This window comes from Kryptolebias marmoratus, linkage group LG6, assembly GCF_001649575.2.
Source record: "Kryptolebias marmoratus isolate JLee-2015 linkage group LG6, ASM164957v2, whole genome shotgun sequence".
Taxonomy (NCBI): Eukaryota; Metazoa; Chordata; class Actinopteri; order Cyprinodontiformes; family Rivulidae; genus Kryptolebias; species Kryptolebias marmoratus.
In genome coordinates, this window is record NC_051435.1 from 31,892,177 (window position 1) to 31,904,257 (window position 12,081).

Here is a 12,081-nt window from a genome sequence, read left to right on the forward strand (position 1 = left end):
TAGGACACATTTAGCATTTATAAGACCTGTTTTCTTCCTTATTTTTCAAAACTTTACCGGAGAAACTACGTCAAAGCTTGTTTTATGGTGAGAGCACTCACTACGTCATGTATTCTGCACATACAATATAACGAAGATTGGATGTCTCACTCCGATTAGAATTCAAAACCAAACATTCTAACAGATTTTAGCATAAATTTTCTTAAACTAATTATTAACTCTGAACTTATTTATTACCTTGTGTATGTAACTTAGTCACGTAATGAACTTATTACTGTCTTTGAATAAAAGTCAGCACACCCGCGGCTCGACTTTTCAATCAGGCGAACTTTATGACAGACCGATGTGACGTCAGCCCGTGGCGGGAGTCCCACGCTCCGGCAGCGGGAGGCAGTGAAATGTAAACACAGCTGCATTCAGCTCTGGGCGCAGGAGAGGTGCGCCCTGAACGGTCCTATCTCTTGTACTGAAGAGGAGCTACTGCGCATGTGCAACTTTTAACGAGAGTCTATGGACAAAGATTTTTGCGCCCCGGGGCGGAAATACGTCACCAATCAGACAACGTCGATGAACGAAACTACTTTACTTATCATTAACTATAAATATATTTATCTTACACAACTAAAAATATATATACATATATTTCGAAATTTTTTAATGTACAATTTAATTTAATTTTTTTTTTTTACGTCTTATTCAAGGTAATGTGAGTGGTGGGGCGGCGCCCTAGCACCCTCTATTGGCCAGCCGCCACTGCTAACAAGGCAGTTTTCCATTTGTACTTGTTATGACGTTTTTGTGTCCTCTCCCATACTTTCAATTCAGACAACAGACAAGTTGGTTTCAGAGCTTTATCATCCCAGCTGTGTTTAAATGTTCATAGATTTTATCTCTTTTGGTGAGGAGTGTTTGTGTATGTGCGTGGAAGGCCATGGCTTCAGTCTACTACATGTGTAACAGTAATTTGATGTTCAGTGTTTATAAAAACTAATCTCCGACTCTTGAACTACTGACCATCTGCACAGCAGTGAATCATGACGTCCATCTGTGTGTGTGTGTGTGTGTCTGTGTGTGCATGCATGCATGGCTTCCTCCTGTGCTGAGCTGTAGTACTCTGACTGTAAAGGGAAACAAAAATAAAGAGATGGATGGGAGGAGGGTGGGTGATGACAGGTGGAAGTTAGAAGATAGAGCTGAGATCCAGATGCATGTTGAAGCAGTTAGAACCGAAGCCTTCATACTCACACACACACACACACACACACACACACACACAGTCAGATGTTCCAGTTGAACTGGCAACACTCAAATCTCACACTGGGAATTGGATTGGTTGGTATTTATGCCACCTTCACATTGAATGATGACCCCTCTAGGACATAAATAAAAAAGTCAGTCAGAGCCCTAATGGTCTTTGGAGGATATGGTGGGATCCACATTCGGTTTGCAACTAATGATTATTTTGGTAGTCGACTAATCGGTTAAAAATCTTTTATCAGTTGATTTTTTAATGATAATTTCAGTCCATCTATTCTTCCTGTAGGTGTACCAACAGTTCATCTGCTTTAATCTGCCCACAAATGAATATCACGCTGATGTCTCTGCATTAATGCAATATATCATTTCAGGTTTTTAACACATCACGTTTTCACTCAGCAGTCGTCTACAAACATCAACATTAAAAAAGGCGGCAACTCAACTTGTGATATTGATTGTTATCATTCAGGTCTAAACATGCAGCAACTAGTTTTGTGCCAACCTTTATTATACTTTTTTATCCTTCAGTCAGCATTTGCTGGATTTTTAAACACTGTTTAATGCCAGGAGCATTTTACTCCAGGATATTTTTCAACATTTTTTTTCCATTGAATGCCAATTTTTCTATTTGTTTTACTGCTTTGCATTTTATGTATTTTGAATCTTTTTTTCACAATTTAAGTTTCTAGTGGAAAAATAAATTAGCTTTGGCTTTGACTTTGAACTTCACTCGCTAAAACTTTCTAAAGCTGCCATCTCTGCTCCAGGAGGTGGTTACAGAACACTGCAGAGGTGCTGCCATGGGAAAACAAGCTCTGCTTTGTACAGTTTACCTACAAACCTCTAAAAGTCTCTGTTTTGATTGCTATCCATCGTCTTCTAGTTGTTTGTTAGGCTTTTCCTCATGTTTTTCTTTGATAGAAGACTGTGTGCAGTCTTGGCAAACAACAGGGATGATACTGCCCCTGACAGTCTGGTCGTGCACTACAGTTACAAAAACAACATTGACATGGTTCTTTATAACTGGAGCTGTCTATTAATAGCTCTGTGTATATGTCAACAAAAAAAAATGTGTCAATGATTTTTTATTCAGCACACATATCCAATAATCATAGCAACTGTTCTCCACATTACTCATGATATAGTGTGATAGATTCATATTGATTTTGAGCATGACCAAAACTTTTGTAGTGGTTTGTCATTGTGGTGGCTGGCAGCATACCAGGGTCCTGAGTGGAGCAGAGTATCCATAACGTGGGACCATCACATACTGGCATGGCTTGACTGCTGAGAATCTGATTCAAGACTGTCCATGCTGGATTCATGCCAAGGCCACAGCTGTGATTGTCCTGTGGGGGGACTTCCAGAGCATGGTGACCGTATAGGAGAGCATCTTGGGGATGCAGTAAAAAACTGTTCGGTGAGCACTAGCATCAGCGTCATGTGTGCCTTCAAACTGAAGAAGGTCTTCGAGTTTACTGCAGTCCAGCCACATTCTAACAAGTTGTATATGTCAACATCATGTGTGACGGGAGCCTTAACCTTTTTTATCTTGTAAAAGTGTGAGTTTGTTCAGGCGTCTCTTTGTTTTGTTGAATGAATTTCGACATTTGATCAAATCTTTTATATTAATGTATTTACTCAATTAATTAGCAGTTTGTTTTCCTGTAGGAATCATCAGTTCCTTTATTCTTTCTCTTCGTCCACCTCCTCCAAATTTGTCAATTTGACCAACATTTTAGCCCAAGAAAAAAAAATAATAAAAGAACAGTAACAACAAAGTTTAGGAAAATATAGCCTATCCATTCCAGAATGTATCTGTGGATGCAATGTTTTTTGTTGTTGTTGTTGTGTTTTTATTTTATTTTTTTACAAACTTCTGCATTTTAATTACATGTGTTTATTTGAGACTTTTTTTAAAACCTGGTAAGAATCCAGTACATTTTTATAATATCTCTTACAGTATGTGTTTTTTTGATTTGAATATCAGAATTAGGACACACTATGTGTCACATGTCAGGCAGCACGCAGCTCCAATCAGTGTAATTATGAGGTAGTGAAATGCAGATAATTATTGCAAGTGGTGATCCGCATAGCGCCATCTGTTCTACTCTGCTACACAGACACACACACACACAATCAAACAGGTGTTTAAATGTGCATTTCTGTGCACAAACACACAAAGAGGAAGCTGGGGAATTAAAGTGAGCTCAGCCCAAACGCTAAACGTTAATGCTGTTATTGACAGATGAGCAGCAGATTTCATTTCATTTGGCCACTGAACAAACTTTACCCAATACAAGTTTGCAAAAACCTACATTTTTATATCCACCAAAAAAAATTCATACAGAAATATGAAATTAACTTTTCTCAACATATTTTATTTAGCAGTAAGAACAAACAGTTTACTGGGTTTTTGTAAAGACTTTTACTGATTCCTATTGAAAACATTTTACCAAAGGCCATCAAAAAAGCTCAAAAAGACCTCAATGAAAATATAAACATCTGCTAACATTTCACCTTATAATTACAAGCAAGAACAAAAAAAATATTTTGATCAAATAAAATCAGGCAGATTTTGTAGCTGTGTTATCTAAAAGTCTGAGTCATGGAAACTCCTTTGTGTGCTTTTTTGTTACAGAAACATTTCTGACACAGATGAACACAGAGATTATTAAACAGCTGTCTGGGGAGTGGATGGGGGAGGGGTGGGCTCAGTAAACAGTACACTTTTTCACTTGTCTCAAACAGATTAATAGGAGGTCAAACTTAATTTTCTCAGCAGATCGCCACGTAAACTTGACATGTTCTTGACGTGTGTTCTGTTTTGTAATAAATACGCAAAGTGGATAGAACAACTTCAGTAATAGTTTGACCAGACAAAATCATGCAACAGGGTTTGTTTTTGGTTCACGAGAAAGTTTCCAGCTCAACAAAAATACCTTGTGATATTTTAGTCCCACCAGATCCCGCTCTACGAGATCTCATCACACCCAAACTGGATAGTTACACCCAATCATTGATACCATAACCTTTAGCTGATTTCCACTAAAGATATAAATAAATAGACATTTCTTTGTCATTCAGACTATACAGCATACAGTGCACAACAAATTGAAATGTTATTACAGATTATAGATTCTGGCTGAGGGATGTTGAGTTGCACCTAGGTGTCATATGTCTGTGTTCAAGGTCACATTTTGTTGTCTTTGTATCAAGATTTGGGTTTTCTTTGTGTTTTTGTATTCAGTTTATTGCTTTTATTGTCTTCATGTTTCAGCTTGAGTTTATTGTTTATTTTATTCAGTTATCTTTGTTTCCTGTCATCATTCACTTCTCCTCAGTCAGTCTCTTGTTTTCCTGCCACGCCCATCTTCACCTGTTCTTAGTTGTAATCACTCACCTGTGCCCACTTCACCTAATTACCCTCTGTTTTAAAACCCGGTCATCTCCTCCACTCACTGCTGGTTCATTGTCATTCTTCTCGCTGTCCTGGTTCTTATGTTTCCCTCCAGAGCTTCCTGGTCCCTCGTCTTGTCTCTCCCCTCATGGTTTGGAGTCCTGTTCGTGAGTTTCATTATTCAGTCTAGTTGCTGCTCCGTCTGCCTTTGTTTTGTTCCGTTAACAAATTAGTTCTTTTTTCAACATGAGTCTACGCTCTGGGTTCACCTCCTTTTCCACACATCATGATATTTTGGGGGAGCCCTTCATCTACTGACCCTAATATAACTTTTTAATTTTGGATTTTGTTAGCTAGTTTTAGCTTTCTTTTTAAGTTTTTTAGTCAGTTATTTGTTTCCATATTTGTATCAGTTTTCGAGATTGGATCAACATTTCTGTGCCATGATGATGGCTTCAGCAACCTTTGAAGCTGTCATGGACAATACTCTGCTGTGTAGTCACTGTTAAATGTTAAAATTTAGAGTAGCTGATGATGACCAACAGGTTTATGAACCATATGGGAAACAATGACATCACTCAGCTAAAGGAAGGTCTTCAGAAACTGTCATCAGAAATTAAGCAAAAACTGAACTCCTTACTGGTTTCATTGAGGTTGCTGTTGCTCAGACCTCCCAAAAAAACCTGACTTTCTCAATAATTCCATTGTCTAATAGTCTGTTGTGTCTTTGGACTCTATTCTAAACCAGTTTCATATGGAGGTGTGTGAAGGCTAGATTGCAGCCGGAGTTGTCTTGAAGGTGAACAAGACCCTGGATGATACAATCCTGTGAATTCCTTCTGAATCACAGACCACGGCTCCAGCTCCCTTTTTAGGAAGAGAGAGATGCTCCCTCTCCCTGGTGGTTGCTATACATCAGGGGTGTCAAACTCCAGGCCTCGAGGGCCGCTGTCCTGGAGGTTTTAGGTTTTTCTGCTCCAACACACCTGATTCAAATGGTTTGATTAGCTCCTTACCAAATCATCAAGTTCTCCAGGAGCATGGCAACAAGTCATCCATTTAAAACGGGTGTTTTAAAGCCATAACACATCTAAAACATGCAGGACAGCGGCCCCCGAGGAATGGAGTTTGACACCTGTGCTATACATCCCCCGCTATGTTCGACTCCAGCATCTGCTGCTGACCACTAGATACAGGTTTGAAACAGAACTAAAAACAACCACTCCAGTCCTCCACCAGCTCTACTGCAGCTGAGCAACAGGTTTGCTGTTTTTTGTCAAACCTGGTGACTGTGTCCTCACCTCTCATTACTGAACATGTTGGACAGCAGAGGGGATTTAGAAGTGAATATACTCTGTTAGAAATGAACAATAACTTATATGTCATATATCTGCATACATCCTACTGTAACATTTTTTGTTGTTTGAATATTTAGGTTCAGTTTATCCCAAGACAGTCTTGTAGAACTTGTGTTGACATTATTTTGTGGCTGACCACCTTTGTGTGGCAACAATTAGCTACAGTGACTAAAGAATTTTGAACCCGAGAGAGAACTCTGCTTACTTACTCGTTCCACAGTTTGAGAACCATGGTTATAGAATATACTTTAATACAATAATAATATTATAACACATTGAAATGAACATGTGGTGAAGACACAGTACTGACAATATAGTAGTATTCAAACACAGAAATGTGAGTTTCATTAATAAAAACAGCCTTGTAAATCCACTGATTCTCAGCAAATGTTTCCAAGCGATTAATGTCACCTAATGTCCCCATTGAATCAGGAGACACCAGGAGTTACATGTTCTTCTGTATCCTAATATAAAAATCCAACAATGCTAATATTAACATGATAACATCCTCTCTCCACCAGTTTCAAATGACACCCCCCCCCCAACACACACACACACACACACTCACACACACACTCACAGCAGGAGTAGTGAACAGGTGTTCCTCTCAGAGAGCTAACTGGTGCAGGGGAAACATAAAACTGTCTAATTTAAACACTCTGAGCTCTAACAGCACAGATATGGTTACTGCTTTTTATTTAGTACTTTGTCAATATTGTTTTAGCACTGTAATAATAGTTCCATCTGCATGCACTTACACGGTGGCTGACTGCATTTTTCCTCACTGAGGGTGGTGGGACTGAGGAGAGAGATCAGAACCACAGGGGGGACAGCACATAAAACACACACACACACACACCCCGAATGAGATGTAACTCGGAGGTCATTGTCAACCTTAGGGCAAAAGCTGAGCAGTCACTCAAGACACAAAAGAGTCTGCATGTGTGTGCATGTATTCCTATGTATGCATGACCTGGTTTGTCAGCAGATATGATTATGTGACAGGGATTGCTCTCTTTTTGCAGCAGGTTACACACACACACACACACACATACATACACAGCTGACTGAGCAGAGAAATGCATCCACACAGAACCTCTTTGGTCCTCTGTGGGGAGAATGAGGCAGGCGTCTTCTGGCCTTCGGGCTCAGTTGGTGTTCACACTTTCCATGAGGACAAAGACAAGCTCAACTGTGGTGCTAAAAGCACAATCATTGTTAATAAAGACAAGATCCACCCAGCAACTAAAAAAAACAATCTTTTTAGACAGTGCTTGAGTCCACCATAAAAAAACATTAGAATAAAATACAAACTAACTATAAATTTTAAGAACAAGTTAATCAATATCAGGAAGTAAACAGAAACAAACCAAAATTAGATGAAAATCTATAGTCATAGCAAAAAGAAAGTCTACCCTCTTTCAGTTCAAGAGTTTTCTCAGGACATATTAAAACTGATCAGGTCTTTCACAGGTTCTAAAATGATTCCAATTTGACGTCAAGTGAAAATAGTACAAGCACACACAATAAAAACACACAATAGCTTTTACTATGTCATTATTTATTAAACAAAAACAAAGCCAATATGTTAAACCCTTGCTTCTTCCACGGAATTCCAGAGGTTCAGTATCAGCCAGGAGCTACTGATCAAATGTATTGATTAACTGATCATCATCAGTGGGACCACTCTGGATGGTACAGGTGTTTGTTGACACAACTCAAGGCAGAATGACATCAGCTATGACCTTGCAGAAGCAACTGTTGCTGCCCATCAATTTGGGAAAGGTCAAAGGTCATTTCCAAACTATTTGGAGTCCATCATTCTACAGACAGAAACATTATTCACAAATGGAAAATAATCAAGACAGCTGGTCTGCCCAGGAGTGGACATCCTAGAAAATTCACCCTGAAGGTCAGACCTTGCAATGTTCAGAGACATGAGCTCAGACTCTACAGGTTTCATTTAGTAGGTTAAAGGTCAAAGGTCATCACTTGTTTGGAAGGGCTCCAGGAGAAAGCCTCTTCTCACTAAAAACAACATGGCAGCACGATTTGGGTTTGTAAATTTTTAATTGAAGGAACCACAAGAAGTCTGGAACAATATCCTTTGGACACATGAGACCAAAGGAGTCATGTTTCCCCATAATGCATAGCAGCATGTTTGGAGAAACCCAAGCACATCATATCAACACAAACACCTCATACTAACTGTCAGTACTGTGGTGCAGGGCTGATGGTTTGGGTTCCTTGTAATCATTGAGTCAACCATGAACTCTTCCATAGACCAAATGATTCTACGGTCAAATGTGAGGGTATCTATCCAACAGCTGAAGACTGGACTGAACTGGGTCATAATTAAGGTTGTAAAGAGGCAGAAAATGTTCAGTACATTTTGGGAAACCTTTCGTTGGAAATTGAGCTGGGGAGTTTTGAAAATGTTCCAAATAGGAAACTTTCCATGGGAATTAACTGGGCATTGGGGGTAACAGATTGTATCATATCCAAACACAAATGAAATAAATATTTTGTTTTATAGGCAGAAAATGCCGTAGACAAATAATGAGTTTGACCCAAACTAATTTTCATCTCAGTGCTCTGTGTTGTTAACTCACAACCACTGCACAGCAAGTTTGTGACACAGGATCTTAAATGTTTTTTTATTCCTCTACCATTTCTTCCACATTTGTTTCTGTCTCTCTCTGTTGGCCTTTTAAACACTGTCTGATCACTATAGAAGACATCAGATGATTTGGACACAAAAACAAGTTTGAACTGTCAGATATGTCAGAGCAATGATGAATTGTTTTTTTAGCAGTTCAGAACAGGGGCGCGTATGTATAGCAGGCACTGTAACCGGTCCAATTGTAAATAAACAAAAACTATAATGTATATAATGTATGCTGATATTTTCTTTTCCAAATTAGTTTTATCCTGTTTTTATTTTCCTGAATTCTGTGTTTATGATTTAACAACATTTTGTCACATAAAAGTGTCAAATCATCCATCCATGTTCTATACTTGCTTGTTTGTGCGCAGGATTGCTTGGAGGTAATGCCTTTCTCCAGCTGTCATGGGTGAGAGGTGGGGGAACACCTCAGACAAGGTCTAATTATAGGGTGGTTTAATAAAATAAACCTTCATTGTATTAGTAAAGTGCTTAAAATTTGCCTGTACGTCATTTATAATAAATGAAAATATTCCAGTGTTTTGGTAAAACAAAATTTCTCACAAGGTGGCGTGGCAGGGCGGTGGTTAAGCTGTCTCCTCACGGCAAGAAGGTCAGAGGTTTGCCTCCCACCTGGTGCCTTTCTGTGTGCAGTGGACAAGTTCTCCCCATGCATGTGTTGGTTTCCTCCCACATAACAAAACATTTGCATGTTAGGTTCATTGGTAACTCTAAATTGTCTCTAGGTGTGAGTGAGAGCGTGAATGGCTGTTTGTCTCATTTGTCTCTATGTGTCCCTGTGATGGACCTGTGACCTATCCAGGATGTCCCTCCCCTGTCTCACAATGGTTGTTGGAGACAGACACCAGCCACCTCCTGACCCTGCACTGAAAAAGGGATAAAAATGGAATGATAGAAGTACTTCACACATGAACTTCACACTGCATCTCATAATGCATCCATAAATATAGTGTGAAACTAATATATTGTACTCTAATACTGTTCTGTTTGACTTGCTGATGATAGGAATGTTCAGGAGCTGCAGTCTTTTGTAACTGTTATTTGTTGTGTCCAGTTCTGCTGCTTCATCATGCAGTTGCCAGGCTTTGACTGAGGCTAGCTGGGTTCTATCAAAGCTTTATCTGAAACAGGTGTAGCTTTATTATGTTTATAGAGCAATACCTTATTTCACACATACAGTTTTTTGAAGTGAGGCTGAGGTTCAATCAGTTTCTGATGTGACTGTTTGTGTTGTCACTAATTTTCTTGTAGATCTACTCTGTCGTGTCGACAAACTGTCTGAGAAGCTGTTATTCTAAAATGTCAAGAACTCTTGGATTGTAAAGACAAAACTTTGATTTGTTTGATTAAGCCCACATATTAACAAATTCCATGACATTCGGTGTTAAACTATGAAATCAATTTTAAAACATCTAGTTCTGTGATTCTGTCCACATTTTCCACATCAAGGAAACCTCAAGGTTCTAGAAACCAGACAAAAAAACTGTAATTGGTGCATCTCTAGTGAATTTCTTCATTTTTTAATCCCCCTCTGTTTAGTTTGATCCATTGGTTTTATTCATGGTTTTTGTATTGTAAAAGCTAATTATGTTAAAACAAAGTTATCTTATTTAAAGTTGGTTTTTGTGAGGAGTTTTCTCTCTGATTGCTTTGATCCGTGCCTGAAGCATCTTTACTTGTAAATGTGGTCCATTCAGGCATATGGCTGACTGAAGCACATCTCTGCTGAAAGCATATATTGTAACAGATGGTTTGGTGTAAACAAAAACAAACCATTTAAGACGAGGCTCTTCTGTCTTCTGATTGGAGCCTCCTGGACATCATTTGTGCTAACTACCAATAATCACAGCATGATAGTTACTTCTTTTCCTGTGTTGGTATGAATGACTTCAGATCACAGAATGGTGTTTGGATATGGTTCTGTTTTTACTGTGAGTCTGTTAACATTTATGAGTTTATGTCATTTGAATTGAAGGAACTTAAGATCCATTTGTCACATACTGAGACTTAGTAACTTCATAAGGATTTTTTTATTTTTTAATTTTCCTGGATGACTAATGTTTAGCAGTGAAAATAAAGAACTTGGAATGAATCAGTGTGTTTTCTAATATTTTAGTTTGTTAGTTAAAGAAAATCAGACTTTTTAAAGTATTTTGGTTGGGTCAATCTGTTTGGTTTTAGAAAGTGAAATGAATCTTTCTAATCAAAATGAGGACAACCTGTAGTAACTAGTTTTGGCTAGTTACTTCTTACGGTGATTTAGCTGGATCTCTGTTTTAATTAGCTTCTCAACAGGGGAAACATTTATTCTTCACAGGATACAGATCAAGGTCTGATGAAACTAGAGATGGAGAGCGAAACAGTAGACTAATGCACTCTCTGCTGCCTCTCCAACATCTGGATAAAATCAAAGAATTGGGATGGTTTTAACCACTTACTGCTTAAACCCACAGGTCCTGTTCAGCAAAGTCATCTTGAAGTGGATTGTGTTTATTATTTTTTATCCATCCAAGACAATATGATGTGAATTATTAAATACAAAGACTAAAATATCCAGCTTACATGAGATTTAAACTCTTAATAAATGATTAGTGGATTATTGACAGGCGAAAAAGCCAATTATAAGGACTAGGCATGAACTGATTCTGATGGTATGATAACCTCAATCAAAATACCAAGGTTTCATGGTATTAAAACAAAAATATAAAAATGTATCACATGATTTATTAAGCTTTTATTTGTAAACTAAAATGATTTTTCTTTGCTGCCTAACTAAAATCACATAGTGTTTAATGTTAATTATTTTATAGTTATAATAGTATATTTATATTAACTAAAATTTGTTTTTTATTTTAATGCCCATATTTTAATAAGGAGGCTGAGACAAGTGAACATGTTAACATTACTCTGTTTAATATTACCTGTTTCCTGAACTGAATTGAACTGATTTCAAACCAATCTGTGATCAGGTTTTTTTATTTATATTAATTGTTGGGGTGTGTGAGATTAAACTGAAATTTTAAGGTTAACCACAAGTATTAAGAATAAATTTATTCATGTTTCAATTTAAATTTACAATATTGCTTGTGTCAGTTCAAATACCAGAGGCAATAGGCTGTTTTATTCAAATATATTTATAGTTTACTTATATCTCTAAAGTAATTGCATATATATATATATATATATATAAAAATTCCCTTCTCACCCTCCACGGGTGGTCTTTGTTTCATCCTCTGAGCTCGGGTCCTCTACCAGAGGCCTGGGAGCTTGAGGGTTCTGCGCAGTATCTTGGCTGTGCCTAGAACTGCACATCTAGGCACATATATATATATATATATCATTACTTGGATCATTGAATGCTTAGAGATGCACAACATCAA

The 12,081-nt window shown here is 37.9% G+C and overlaps 1 protein-coding gene across 13 annotated transcripts in view; it reads left to right on the forward strand.

Annotated features, from left to right (window-relative positions):
* The window catches only part of LOC108245298 (teneurin-3), a 401,662-nt gene that overhangs the window by 220,785 nt on the left and 168,796 nt on the right, over positions 1–12,081 (forward strand). Inside the window, exons 1-2 of one of the 13 annotated variants that reach the window (XM_017432086.2) lie at positions 1,270–1,276; positions 9,114–9,118. The exons of the other annotated variants lie outside the window; for them this stretch is intronic. The gene's annotated coding sequence lies outside the window, so the exon portion shown is untranslated. Of the gene's footprint in view, positions 1–1,269; positions 1,277–9,113; positions 9,119–12,081 lie in introns of those variants that run through there. 13 annotated transcript variants of the gene reach the window in all.